The 16,105-nt window shown below is 29.2% G+C and overlaps 1 long non-coding RNA gene across 1 annotated transcript; it reads right to left on the bottom strand.

Moving 5' to 3' along the window:
- Window positions 1-640: 640 nt before the first annotated feature.
- On the bottom strand, window positions 641-15,956 carry LOC133033490 (uncharacterized). Its single transcript, XR_009685622.1, has 3 exons — window positions 13,749-15,956; window positions 12,177-12,279; window positions 641-2,022 (listed from the first exon to the last, which is right to left on the bottom strand). It is a non-coding gene; the product is annotated as an uncharacterized LOC133033490 (long non-coding RNA).
- Window positions 15,957-16,105: the final 149 nt, after the last annotated feature.

The following is a 16,105-nucleotide window of genomic DNA, read 5'->3' as shown; positions in this document are numbered from 1 at the left end:
TAACTAGATTAAGTTTAGTGTGATTTATCAAAAAGAAACAAAAGTTTGAATGCATGAAGTTGGAATTTCTGGAAACTGATATTTTATTCATTAGTATGGGCGAAGTTTGAAAATTTTATGTCGAAGTTTGAATATCATTCCAATACTTTAAAATGCAACTGAACAAAGGAATGGAATAAAAATTATTTCCTTTTCATTTTATTCCATTTCATTACCTCTAACCAAACGCCACTTAAGTTTTAATAATAAAACAAATACATGTGAATAACCTAATCAAGATTCAATAAACTTGGCTAAATTATAAAGTAAGTAACAACAGATCAATCAATAACAATTAATAAAAAATAAAATAATTAATCATAATAAACAACAAAAAAAGAAAATAATCAAATAGTAACAATGCTAGTACTGAAACTCAAATAAAATCAAAAAATAATTGAATTTTTTTTCTTATATTTTTATTTACAAAGTACATATGCTATAGCGAGGAACACTGTAGTATACTTTATTGTACCGAAATCAAAAGCTACAAACTATAATGGAAATTTTATTTCTTCCAACCAATCTCTAAATTCAATAAGTACTACAAATAGTCTTGTTTAGCTAATGCAGATCAAAATATTAAAGAATTATCACGCTATCATTATAAAAAATTGTTACTTTTAGTGACAACTTTTTAGTCACAATATAATTTTTATGTGAATAATTGTGACTTTTAGTCACAACAAAATGTTACTTTTGACTAAAATATAGTATTTAGTTACAAGTTGTCACTAATTTAGTTTTAGTCACAACAAGTATTGTGACTAAAAATACATCTAGTCACAATAAATTGTAATTTTAGTGACTAATATTTTTAGTCACAGACCTTTTAGTCACAACATAAGTATTATAATTTATAATTAGTTACAATTATTTTCACTTTTAATCACAAGTTTTATTGTGACTAAAAGTAAGATTTTTTTAATGTATTCTAAACATACGTAAATTAATCCCAAAAGCAATTTACCTCATCATTATAAATAAGTTAAGTTTGATAAGACTTGATTAATAACTAAGTCTTAAGGCTATATTACATACAAGCAGTAAAGGTTAAGGGTTTACTGTGATTCAGCTGTAAAGTATTGTAAACAATGCATAAAATCATGTTGAATTGTAATACAAGAATTTTATATGCCTTTCTGCTTCATAGTAAACATTTCTTATTTAATTCTTCATTGTAAAATTACTTTTTGATTTGTTAAAGTATTTAGTATCCCACATAACTAATGTGTGGATCAATGAACTTTATTTTCACTTATAAAAAGTATTAACATATTTATTTAATTTTAATTGATAGCTAGTTTTTTAATTCACTTATAAAAAGTAATAACATACCTTAATAAATTTTGTAAGAATCATTGCACACTGGCTTCACTGCAACCCAAAATTAATTCCCACAAGGGTACAATTTGAATCTCTAATCCTCTAAGGCTCTTCTGAGTAGCGAGCACTCAGCAACGAATCCTCTTATTACCAGAACAAATTTTCTAATAATCACTTTGATATAGAGACTGTGATAAATGCTAGTATCAGACCAGTCTCTATTTGCACAGATATATCAGTTACGGGGATGTTCGGGGTTGAAAAATTCGACTTATTGAAGGATATGTTCTCTTTAGACAATATGTGGGAGACCATAACTAAGGATTTAACAACAGAGCTAAAAATTTTCGTTGTGGGCTGGAACGATCACTTCTTCGTCTTAAAACTAGAACTTCATGTTTGTTATATTATTGATTCATATGGAAGTAGATTATTTCGAGGGTGCAACCAAGCTTATATGCTTAAATTTGACGACTCAAGTGTAATTTACGGCACCGATCAACAAATTCTTTGCACGTGCAAAGATTGTTGCAAGGAATATATGAGAAAGTTTTTAAGTAGTAATATTGTTATGAAACTTGAGAAGGAATACAAGAGGAGATACATTCAATTACTTTATCTATATGAGAAGTTGCAGGTAGACATGAGCTATATGTACTTAAATGTTGGGTTTTATGCCCTAAATAAAACTCATTTCAATATAATCAGATTTACTTATTAATATAGATCAGAAATAACATTTAATGTTGCATGGTTCACATGATTTATTTCATGATTATATGTACATAATGTATAAATTCATCTGAAACCCTTTTCACATACTTGATCCTTTTGTTTATTGTCGAAATCGACACATTGGAAAGTAAACATGACTATGTGAATAAAGTTTCCTAGATTTATCGGACACGGGGTTTTCTTGATATGATAATCTACAACGAGAGTTTACTTGTATTTGGAGAAATACTATGTTCTTTCCCGAACATTGGTTAAAGTAAAGCTCGGGTTGGATGCATGGAGTATGCATCGGAAGGGGCCAGATATTGAACTTTGACTTAGATTTATTAAACTTACCGTAATATCTATTCAAGTCAATATCGCTAGTTGATCTTTAGATCAAATGATCTTAATCCTGATATGTTTAGGCTCAATCTCGAGAGGCTATTCGTGTTCTTTGATTTGTTAGTTAAGCCTACTTTTAGGTCAGGGTGATACGTACATTTTGGGAACACGGTAGTGCAATTGAGTGGGAGCGCTAGCATAAACATGGAATCGCAAGCTTACATGCGGCGAATAGTAAGCAAAGGATGATCTCCTTCGAGCTTGACCAAACGAACATAAATGGTGGAGTACTCATTTCACATTAGCTGAAATATCATTTATACGGGGTCAAGTGTTTTAAGGATTAAATACATTGTAGGGTGTAACGGTAATTTAATCCACTTTCTGATTGTAGATCATTCATATAGAGGATCATTGATCACATTAGGATTATAACAATGGATAACTAATGATGTGTACTATATGGTGGAACATATAGAGCATTCTATATGCTTGAGAGTGCAATTACGAGTTCTATGCGTGGATTCAACGAAGAATTAATAAGTTAGTGAATTTTAGTGCTAAATTCTTGATCTACTTATTGGAAGCTCGGTTATATAGACCCATGGTCCCCAGCATAGTTGAGATAATATTGCTTGTAAGACTCATGTAATTGGTTTTGATTAATCAATTATAATTCACAAATTAGACTATGTCTATTTGTGAAATTTTCACTAAGTAAGGGCGAAATTGTAAAGAAAGAGTTTATAGGGGCATATTTGTTAATTATGATACTTTGTATGGTTCAATTAATAAATATGATAAATGACAATATTATTTAATAATTATTTATAGTTATTAAATAGTTAGAATTGGCATTTAAATGATTGAATTAGGAAATTGGCATTTTTGAGAAAATCGAGATACAAAAGTGGTAAAATTTTGCAAAATTGCAAAAATCGAGGCCAGTCCACCTAGCATAGGGCGGCCACTTGTGTTATCTTTTTTAAATGATTTTTTCATTATTTTAATGCCATATAATTCAAATCAAACCACAGTGGAATCTTATAAATAGATGAGTGAAGGCTTCGGGAAAATTACACACTTTACGAATCGGAAAAACTGAGCCTCTCTCTTCTCTTCTCAGCCACTCTCTCTCTCTTTTCTTCCTCGATATTTTGAACCTCTCTTAGTGATTAGAGTAGTGCCCACACACATCGAGTGATACCTCGATCATAGTGAGGAAGATCGTGAAGAAAGATCATTGAGGAGATTCGGCATCAAGATTCGAGAGAAAGAGATCCGAGGTTCGGATATTGATAATGCTCTGCTACGAAAGGAATCAAGGGCTAGATATGCGAACGGAAGGAGTCATATTATTCCGCTGCACCCAATGTAAGGTTTCTTAAACTTTATATGTGTTTATTTCATCGTTTTAGAAAGTTCGTATTATTTAGGATGTTAATAAACATACTTGTGAGTAGAATCTAAGATCCTGGTAAAATAATTTCCAACAACTGGTATCTGAGCCATGGTAATTGATTTACTTGCAAGAAATTTGGACTTTAAAACGATTGTTTGTATGTTCTTTGGATGGTATCATGTTGTATTGAGTGTTATTTGATGATTGATTGATGATTGTGAAATTTTCGTGAAAAATAATTGTTATTTCGGTTCTGGCATTATTTTTATTGGATAGTATGGAAAAAATTAAGCAAGTTAGCCTTTTACAGAACTCAATTTGGATTTTATTTGAATTAGTTATGATTTTTTGAAGATTTGACAAAATCGGGGGGCATCTTTGATAGTTTCACGATCATGAGAACTGTCCGTACGGTTTCGAATTTTTTTCAATTTTCTTCAATTTTTCATAATTTTTCATGGAATTAACTTCCAATTTTTTGTATGGTTTTGTATATATCTTATTACTATTCCTAATTCAATTCTAATTATCATTTTGAATTAATTTAAATTTTTTTAATTTAATTCAAGATATTAGTGTAATTTGAATTTGAATAGAATTAGTATTTATCTTTTTTGCTTAAAAATCTATCTTATTTTTAAATTTGATTATATTTTTTTTAAATTTAAGGTCAGATATTTTAAGATATTTATAATATCTTTTAAGATATTTATAATATCTTTTAAGATATTTTAAAAATATCTTATCTTTTAAGATTTTTAATTAAATCTTTTTAGATATTTTGGCCAATATTTAAATTTAAAATAAGATATTTATAATCATGTAATTTTTAAATGATATAAGATATTTTGCTAATTTTTTTAAATTTTGTTATTTTATTTATTTAAATTACATTTAAAATTTGAAAAAGATATTTATTTATCTTTTCTAATTTTTTATTTAATTTTTATTTATAAAATAACATTTAAAATTTAAAAGTAGTTAGCAAATTTTTTTGCAATGATATTTAGGTTGGTTGAAACCTAATTTTCAAAAATTGTAGGTTTAATTTTAAATTTAAATTTTTTAAAAAAAAAAATTTCGAATTTTCAAATTTTTTAAATTTTTCGAAAAATTATTTTTTTTATTTAATTAATTATTTTCGAAATTAAATATTTAATTTAAAATTAAATAAATCCTACATCCAACTATCCGTAACCTTGTTGCGGGAGTATGTGTTTTAGCTTATGTGTAAGTTTTTAAAACCTATTATTACTTGATTGCAAATAGCCATAGTTCTTTTGCCGAGATCAATGATACGATGGCTCCATAGTCGATTAATAATTTGTAACGGAGTAAATTTTACAATCTTCTTTCATCTGTGTATGACTAGCAACATGATAGGACCCATCAAAGTGTGCACAATGTGAGCACATGTGTTTAATTTGATTATAGATACATATAGGTTGTTGTTGCTTAAAATAAATTATCATAGTTCTTGATAGATTTTATTTAGGCCCATTTAGTTATTGGGCTTATTCAATGAATAACAGTTGTTCTTATTAAGGTTAAAGTCCTCTCTTTTGGGCCTTGTGTGAGAGTTGGGAGCCATAGAAGTGGGTACGACATGCGACACCCTCACACAAACCACCCCCGGTGAAGGCCCATTTGCACGATTTGAATAGGCTTGTACTAGGTTAATTAAACTAGTTTAACCTAATAAAATTGTTTAACAACATAATTAATTTCATTTATTTTGAAAGTAATTTAAGAAAAATTATAGTTTAAGGAATTTTATATTCTAAGCTAAAACTATATGTATTTTCTTGTATTTAATTAAATATAGAATTATAATACATCTAGATTTCTTTAAGGAACTTAATTTAAATTTTTCATTAAATATTCCTATTTAAGTTGATATTTAGTTATCTTCAACTAACCAACTTAAATGCGAATATCTTTTGAATTCAAAATTTCAAAATTAAGTTGAGGAATTTTAGGCATTGGTTATTAAGATTCTTTAGATATTTTTTTTAAGTTAATATCTTTTCAAATATTAACTTAAAATGGAATATTTTCAAATTAAGTGGTTACAACTTAATTTTTGATATTTAATTAAATTTAAATTTGAAAATATTTAAGTTAGATTTTTCTAGTACAACTTAAATTAGATATTTTTCAAATTTTGTGGAAAAGATACTTAGTCAAATAAGATATTTTAGATAGTTATTTATAGACTACTTATTATTTCTAATATTAAATAGGAAAATATTATAAATTGTGAAATTAATTATTTATTAATTAATTTTGGTACAATTTATTTTAAATATATTTTTTCCTAGTATTAAACTAGAGATTAATAATTAAGCCTTCTACACACTTAATTATTTATTTCTTGAATTTAATACATTTAATTAATTTGAAAATTAAATATCTAAGTTGATTTTTATCATCATACTTAAATATTTCTTTTTCATGACATTTAATTAAATAGAAAATTATTTTTAGTTGAAATTTATTTTTTTCAACTAAATTTAAATAATTTTCAAAATATATTTTTTCTTTATTTTATTAATCAATTTTCGAAATTGTATTTCTTAAATGCTAAATTTCGAATTTTATTTTGAAAAATAGATTAAGTTGTAAATTAATTATTTTAATTAATTCTTGGATCAACTTAAATCAATGATTTTTTCATTTATTGATTAATTTAAAATAAATTGAATTAAAGTATATTATTAGAAATAGAATTAATTAGTCAAAGGAAAATCTAGATAGGTGATATTTTTGCTTGAAGTATTTTTCTAGTGTATTTAATTAAATAGAAAATTAATATTTAAGTTGATTTTCATCATCATACTTAAATATTTGTAATTTTTCTTATATATTTAATTAAATAGGAAAATTATATTTTGTTGTAAATTAATTTTATTAATTAATTTTTGGGCCAACATTAAATTAGAATAATTTTTCCGAGATTTATTTTTTATTTTAATATGCATTTTTCGAAAATTGTATTCTTATATACTTTAATTTTCGAAATGCAATATATATTTATAGAAAATTAAATTTGAGTTGTAAATTAATTTAAATTAATTTTGTAACAACTTAAATATTTTTTTCTAAATATTTATTGGAAATTATTACTAAGATGGAAATAATTCATGTTATTTTCATATCCATCTAAGTAAAATTTATAAATATTAAATTAAAATTTATATTTAGAATTTTCATTCTAAATTGGAAATTTTAAATAAATAAATATATATTTAAAATAAATAGAATAAATAAAGAGAATAAAAGAAAATACAACTCTTTTTAAATAATGAGCTTTATTATCGAGAGACATTCGATCTCCATTGTGGGTTTTTACAGCGTTTGTTTTAGTGAGTAATCCTCACACAATGGAGGAACGTTCATTAGCAATTTCGCACGTTTAACCTCGCATGATAAGTAGTTTGTAAGTGTTTTGTATGGTATGGATCACCACAATGGTGGCGACCATACTTGACTTGCAAATTATGAAACAATGGTGGAAGCTCATAAGATAGAATTGCCTTGACTCTCGCACAACGGGACAACGGCGAATTCAATCTTGATCGAATAAAAGGTTGCTTAGAATGTTTAACATTTTAGACGAAGTACAACTCTACATTCAATGAATGGTAGCTTTGACTCTCGCCTAAACGGGACAACGATATCGGTTTGTTGAAAACCTTGGAAATTATTTAGGATTGTAAGTTTTTAGTATTTTCACTTGTCATTCCTACTTCTTATATGTTTATAATTTACGAATTGTGTATGAATTATATTGAACCATGTTATTTTACGGTTATTAAGTTGTAGTTTAATTTCGAATCTTCATTGTTGGTCTAACTTGGCTTGTTTATCTAATGAGATAAATCCACTTTAGTGGATTTTCACCATTAGACATACATAATAGTGTTAGATCTCGAAAGATAAATATTGTATATGCGACATGTTGTTCATCAATTGATGACACCTTAGACTAGTATTTTTACGATATGAAACAAGAAGATTATATAAATAAGATTACTTTGACTTTCGCTAATCGAAGCATCGTTGGATTCTTATTTTAAGCAGAAATTATCCTAATTCCTCTTAGCTTATTCATTTCGAATTAGCTTTAAAAACATATCATTGGATGAATGGTCTATAAATCATTTCATGTCATTTTATATGACGCATATGATTATAACTTAGAAATTCTATTCCCGATTGATATAAATCCTCAATCTTAGAAATCTCCTACTTGTATGGGCAAATCGACTTAGAGTTTGTATTAGTAGTGGTGGTCGAAAGAATTACTCATTAAATTTGGTTGAATTTAAGTCTTTGACTTTAATTTTAGATTCCAAATAGAAATTTTCTTAAATTTCTAATTCCGAATACAATACGGTTACACTTTCTCAAGTGTTTAATATCCATCTTTGATTAATGGATTAAGCGTATGGAATGTGAGTTAGGTGATACGTGACCGGGATCCACTTGAAGTATTCTAAGAACTCTTTGATGTAACTAAACCTATGTCATCATAGACAACACCACATTTTCTTAATCTATGGCATTTGTATCTTGTTCATAGTGGATTTGACAAGATCAATCTCTGCAAAGAGTTAATATGCCTATATCCCTTTAAAAGTAATTCATCTCATTCGCAGATGGATGTACATTCGGGGGTGGATATGAGTTTTTTCGTTGTATTCTTAAAGCGATAACTCTAGATTATACCTTTTAGCAAAGAAATTTGAAATGTTTGAAAAATTTCATTAATTTCTAGCAATGGTTAAACACCATTAAGGTATGTGGTTAAAGATCTTGCGGGCGATAGGGGTGGAGAAATAGTTAGTAGATATGCGGTTCAAAGATCATTAAATTGATTTTTGAATTATATCCAAACTTACCTCCACAGAAATTTCGAGTTGCATATTGATGATTAGTTGCGAGTCGTTACAAATCCATACATGGTAATACAATTTCGAGAATGATGTAATGGTTGTATACTTAATGTAAATCATTACTAGATTCATGGATGACCTAATCAAAATCTTAAGAAAAGCTAGAGCTGTTAACCATGTTTTCTTAGCTATTCTAAGTGATTAGGGGTGGACCATCCCATTGTCGATAGATAAGAAAGTGTTTGTTCAAACAAATACTACTTTTCTAAGAAAATGACTAAGTACGGAAAACAAGTAGCAAATAAAGGAGATATTTAATTCTTGATTCCAAAAGTGTTCTATCATCTTATATGACATATGATGATCCCACTGCCTCTCTTGTCTTGTCACAACCAAGAGGTTAATACCATTTAGTTTTCTTCGACATAATTCGCGGTACCTTGTCGTAGTGGGAGAGTTTCTAGGAACTCACCTTCTTATGACTTGGAGACAACTTAGTGATTAAAATCCATTGTGAGTTTAAACAAGTAATGGATTGTCGAGATAAGAAACTAAGAAGAAAGCCAATAGAACTATGGTTTAATCCATTCACATGGAATGACCTAAAGTTTTCTATTACGAGGACATAAAAGGAAATTTTCGTTAATAAGTCTATTCTATGGACTTAACAAAACTTCTGTTCACTAGTATTATAGGTTTGAGTATATCTAAACCTATGGCTTGTGGTATACCTGGTAATTACTTACTCTAGTGCAAGCAGCTTACTTTAGTAAGATCTTTGAAGCATTTTCTTTCTAATGGCAATCTATAGAAGCTTCACAACTTCTTAGGTATAGATTTTATTTATCTAAGGAAAAGTCTTAACTATTCCCGGAAAAGATAAAGCCATGAAAGAATTTCTTACATCAACGATTGAGAGGTCTTAGATATGCTTTTGTATGCCTTAGACCGGACACGTTTCTTGTTGAGTGGGAGTAATAGTAGGTATCGGATTAATCCGGGGAGAAGAACATTGGAAGACAATCAAGTAAATTTTAAGATTAAGAAGAGGAACTATATGTTGGTATAAGGGTGTGTTTAAAACTCTTAGACTACACCATATCGGATTTCGAAATTTGCCTATGTGCTAGTAAATATTTCGATAAGATGGTGGTTACTGCAGGGGTGGAATAGTGATTTTGGAGAAGTGTAAAAACCTATACGAAGTCTCTAGGTCTACCGAAGAAGGATTTGAATGTTAAAGGCTAGCGAAAGTTACTTATTCGATCTAAGGAAAGTTACATACATCTTTGGCACCATTCCAAATTGCCTTAAACTACTAGTGTTAATTTCTTTGATTAACCAAAAGTAGTTGCCAAAGGTATAGAATCCGGTATCCGAGAGTAAACATATAGAGAGGAATTTCACATTATCAATGATTTTGTGATTAAAGGAAGAGTAATGGTGGAGAAAAGGTTGTGGTTAATTCAACTTTTCGGATCACATTACGAGGAGTTTACTACTACTACACTTGATTTGTATATCGAGGTGTTGAGATTATTTGAAACGCACTTTTTGTTTTATATTAGTGCAAGTGGGAGTTTGTTGGGTTTTATGCCACTAAATAAAACTCATTTCAATATAATCGAGATTTACTTATTAATATAGATCGAAATAACATTTAATGTTGCATGGTTCACATGATTTATTTCATGATTATATGTACATAATGTATAAATTCATACGAAACCCTTTTCACATACTTGATCTGTTTATTGTGCTGATCGACACATTGGAAAGTAAACATGACTATGTGAATAAAGTTTCTAGATTTATCGGACACGGGGTTTTTTGCGATATGATAATCTACGAGTTTACTTGTATTTGGAGAAATACTATGTTCTTTCCAGAACATTGGTTAAAGTAAAGCTCGAGTTGGATGCATGGAGTATGCATCGGAAGGGATAGATATTGAACTTTGACTTAGATTTATTAAACTTAGTAATATCTATTCAAGTCGTATCGCTAGTTGATCTAGATCGAATGATCTTAATCACGATATGTTTAGGCTCAATCTCGAGAAAGGCTATTCGTGTTCTTTGATTTGTTAGTTAAGCCTACTTTTAGGTCGGGGTGATACGTACATTTTGGGAACACGGTAGTGCAATTGAGTGGGAGCGCTAGCATAAACATGGAATGCATGGCTTACATGCGGCGAATAGTAAGCAAAGGATGATCTCCTTGAGCTTGACCAAACGAACATAAATGGTGGAGTACTCATTTCACATTAGGCTGAAATATCATTTATACGGGGTCAAGTGTTTTAAGGAATAAATACATTGTAGGGTGTAACGGTAATTTAATCCACTTTACGGTGTAGATCATTCATATAGAGGATCATTGATCACATTAGGATTATAACAATGGATAACTAATGATGTGTCTATATGGTGGAACATATAGAGCATTCTATATGCTTGAGAGTGCAATTCGAGTTCTATGCGTGGATTCATGAAGAATTAATAAGTTAGTGAATTTTAGTGCTAAATTCTTGATCTACTTATTGGAAGCTCGGTTATATAGACCCATGGTCCCCCCACTAGTTGAGATAATATTGCTTGTAAGACTCATGTAATTGGTTTTGATTAATCAATTATAATTCACAAATTAGACTATGTCTATTTGTGAAATTTTCACTAAGTAAGAGGCGAAATTGTAAAGAAAGAGTTTATAGGGGCATATTTGTTAATTATGATACTTTGTATGGTTCAATTAATAAATATGATAAATGACAATATTATTTAATAATTATTTATAGTTATTAAATAGTTAGAATTGGCATTTAAATGATTGAATTAGGAAATTGGCATTTTTGAGAAAATCAGATACAAAAGTGGTAAAATTGCAAAATTGCAAAAATCAAGGCCCGATCCACCTAGCATAGGGCGACCACTTGTGTTATCTTTTTTAAATGATTTTTTCATTATTTTAATGCCCTATAATTCAAATCAAACCCTAGTGGAATGCTATAAATAGATAGTGAAGGCTTCGGGAAAATTACACACTTTACGAATCGGAAAAACACGAGCCTCCACTCTCTTCTCTGCCACTCTCTCTCTCTTTCTTCCTCGATATTTCGAACCTCTCTTAGTGATTAGAGTAGTGCCCACACACATCAAGTGATACCTCGATCATAGTGAGGAAGATCGTGAAGAAAGATCATCGGCAAAGGAGATTCGACGCATCAAAGATTCGAGAGAAAGAGATCCGAGTTCGGATATTGATAATGCTCTTGCTAGAAAGGAATCAAGGGCTAGATATACGAACGGAAGGAGTCATATTGTTATTGCACCCAATGTAAGGTTTCTTAAACTTTATATGTGTTTATTTCATCGTTTTAGAAAGTTCATATTTAGGATGTTAATAAACATACTTGTGAGTAGATCTAAGATCCTGGTAAAATAATTTCCAACATTAAATGCTTCATCGCCAGTATCATCTTAATCGTCGTCTTCCTATGATGCCCCATTCCCTTCAATTGTGATGATTCTTCTTTTATTAGTGATGCTCATCTTCCTAATGAAGAGTAAATAAGAGTTGTGTTATGTAAATGTTCGGTTAATATGTAAATTTATTTATTTTATTATTTTGTGTTTATGTAAAGATTTAATTAATATGTAAATTTATTTATTTTGTTGGAAATGTTTAAATAAATTTTAAATTTAATTATATGTGAGGAATTAAATTTAATTAGTACTACAAACAGTCTTCAATAGTGACTAATGTATATCATCACTTTAATCTAAGAAAATAAATCAAAGTATATGTAAATAAATCCTAATAGTTAAATACGAAGCATGTTAATGTTGAAACTTCGTGTCCCTTATGTAGCTTAGCCGAGGAGACCATCTTCCATATTCTATTGGGTTGTGCATTTAGTAAAGCTTGTTGGAATTTATCTTGTGTTAGTACTGCTACTATACAAGAGAATGATTTCAAGCTTTGGTTCTTTAGATTGATTGATTCTCAACCTGTAGAAGTTATCCAAGAAGCTGCTATGGTAAGTTGGAAAATTTGGGCTGTGCGGAATGATGTTGTGTGGAATAGCAAATCTTGTTCTGCCTTAGAAGTGGTGCGATCGGCTAGAATTACCCTTGACTAATGGAGTAGTGCTCAATCACAAAAAAAGGGGGCATTGTTAGTAGATGATATTAACAATGTTAGAGAGCACTAGCGGAAACCAATGACAAATACGGTTAAGGTCAATGTTGATGGCGCTATTTTCCAATCGGAGAATAAGTTTGGTTTTGGTTGTGTAGCTCGGGATTACAAAGGTACACTTATTGAAGCAATTTCAGGAAGCCGATCTGGGGTGGTGAAGCCTGAAGTTGCAGAGATAATTGGTATCAAAGAGGCTTTAAGTTGGATCAAGAGAAAGCAATGGATTGATGTGGTGCTTGAAACTGATTCCTTGATTGCTGTTCAAGCTCTTAAAAGTTCAATTGCTATGCCTTCCCAGTTTGGATTGCTTGTTCGTGATTGTCAGGAGTTAGTATTGTCATTAAATAACATTTCTGTAATTTTCGTTAAACGATCTGCTAATAAGCCCGCTCACTGTGTTGCTAGAGGGTCTTGTTTGAAGTCAGATTGTACTTTCAGTGAGCATGATGCTCCTCTTGCTTTAAAGACTATTGTTTATGCTGAAAGTTTATGAATAAAATCATCTTTGATTCAAAAAAAAAAATCCTAATAGTTTACCTTATAATTATAAATAAGTAAAGTTTTGTATGATCATGCCTAATAACAAAGGTCATATTATATCTCCAAGGAATAAACATAATAAAGTGTTTCTCGATATTCAAATGGGATTATTTAGCTAAATTAGTACACTAAAAAATTTTAATAAACCCAACATGTTTATTTTGAGTCTAACTGCCTTAGTATGGTAAATAATCTCCAATAAAAATTAATGTTAATATACAAATTCCAGTTTGTAAATTAAATGGATGTAAAACAATACAACAAAGATTCTTACAACAATTTACCTTTAGATCTTGATTAACCAACCAAGATTCTCCCTTAGATTCGAAGACAAGCCCCCCTTGCTTCGATTGAGAGTAGCTGGTACTAGAAAAGAATGTTAGCAGTTAAAAATTTATTCATAGATAAAGTGGATATATCAAGCTTCGCAACTGAGTCATATAGTATCAAGGTTGGCCATAGCATTCTCTTTCTAAAAACAGAGAAAATGTGAGATGAAACAATGAAGTTTGGACTACACTAGCGTTTGGTTGGAAGGAATGAAAACATAGGAATGGAAATGGAAATGTGAATAGGAATAGGAATGGAATAGAATAAAATTTAAAATACATAAAAATAATTGATAAAAAAAATTATTAAATTTTTTCTCATCATGCATTGAAATAGTCTTTCCTTCCATTTTAAAATGGAATAGTCATTCCACCAAAATGGTGGAAAGACCATTCCATTGGAATGTCATTCCAACACATTAATATGCAACCAAACAAAGGAATAGAATGAAGATTGTTTCCTTTCCTTTCCATTCTATTTCATTACCTTCAACCAAACGCCAAGTTCTATAAAGCACATATTTATCTTGTGGCTGATAATTTTACAGAATCTTAGAATTAGGAAATTGATCTCCAAGTTTGACACAAATATTAACAAGATATGTTTATTATGTGGGGATAAAGATGAAACAGTTAGTCCTCTTTGAATGTTTCTACAATACACAAAGTCTTAAAAAAAACTAAAGCACTGACTTGATTGGCATGTCTAATCTGTATATTTTGAGCAAATGCTGAAAAGTATATAATTTTATATGTACTTCTTGACAAAATTTTGGATATAGATTGGATTGATTTGATTTGTAATCGGGATATAAAATAAAAAACAAGTTTGTAGTTATAAATTTAAAAGAGAATCATGAAATAAATATTAAATAAAAGCGTGAACTAAAAATTTAAAAATCAATTTTATTTATTTGATCATGTTTTTTACTTTCTTAGTTTGGTAATATTTTTTTAATTTTTTTATATTTAAAAGTAGTTTTTTTTATATATTTTTACGGAAGTGCACATAACAACTTATATAAAAATTATCATCCTTTTGTACTTTTTGTTAAACATTTTCCTGACAAAGCGTCTTCTTGATAAGAGACTCTTATTTTCTTACAAATCTTTTATTGAATTTTCTATTTTTTTTTAGCCTAATACTCTATTATTAAATAGTTTGTTTTAAAGTCTTATTTTCCAACACAAAATGAATTAAACAATTCTCACCCATTTTAACATACTGGACTTTAAATTCAAGGACCAAACTTTCTGAAGTTACAAGAAGTCACACCATGAAAAACTTATTGAGAGAGTCCTTTCCACAAAAACAGCAAATTTATTCTCTAAAAAGTTTCTCCAACCATACCAAATGCAACAAGATAAAGTAGGATTGATAAACACATCCTTGGATATAAGACCCTTCAATTAAAAATATATATATTTATATATACAAAGTATATTTTGTGGATAAAATTGATCATGATGGATGGAAATTTATCCTATATATAATTTTCAGAAAGAGCTACATTAAGCTAATTGGTTCAAAAGGAATTATTTAACAGGATAAATAAAATTATACAGCATTATAACAAAAGTTTTCTGTTTGGTTCCCGGGAAAGTTAGGGAAAAAACAGAAAAGAGGAAAATAGCAATAAATTTTAGGCATTTAAAGAATACCCAAATTTTAGTTCAATTAAACATAACCCAGAAATTCTTTGTCGGAAAAAACAAGAGCTGAAGAACAAGAAAGTGAAACAAAGAAAGGAGAAAACCGTACGAGCAACAGGTTGAAGAGCAGGAGAGAATTTGGTGAAGATGAAAGGAGACAACTTTAGAGATTTTGAGTCCACTGAGCTGCGAAGTGACGAACCCAAGGTCGGAAACAGCGCAAGCATTGGTCTTTAGAGAAACTCTAATGGATGATGATGAGTCCACTTTTGGGAAGGGAATTCGAGTGGAAGTGTTTCCAGAAAAGACTCCGAGAGTGGTCGAAGCAGCCATTGTTGAGGTTGGTAATGAGAAGAGAGTGGTTGTTGTTGTTGGTTATCTCTCTGGTTTGAATTGAAGTAAGGTAAGTATGGCGTTTGGATAAGAAGGAAGAAGACGAAGAAGAACTGTATCAATATGGGCTCCTCTCAATTCTAAGGCCCATTTAAAATCACTTTTATTTCATAAATACCTAATAAAATCAAAGTTTACAAAAATAAATAGTTTAAAAATATTTTCTCAAAAAAAAAAAAAAAGTTTAAAAATATATATTTTATTTTTTTTAAAAAAAATCATTTGAAAATGATGTCGGTGAGAGAAAATCTGATAAAATATCTATT

The sequence above is a fragment of the Cannabis sativa genome, chromosome 1 (genome assembly GCF_029168945.1).
Source record: "Cannabis sativa cultivar Pink pepper isolate KNU-18-1 chromosome 1, ASM2916894v1, whole genome shotgun sequence".
Taxonomy (NCBI): Eukaryota; Viridiplantae; Streptophyta; class Magnoliopsida; order Rosales; family Cannabaceae; genus Cannabis; species Cannabis sativa.
The sequence above is the reverse complement of the archived record's forward strand: the minus strand, read 5'-3'. Positions and strand labels throughout refer to the sequence as shown.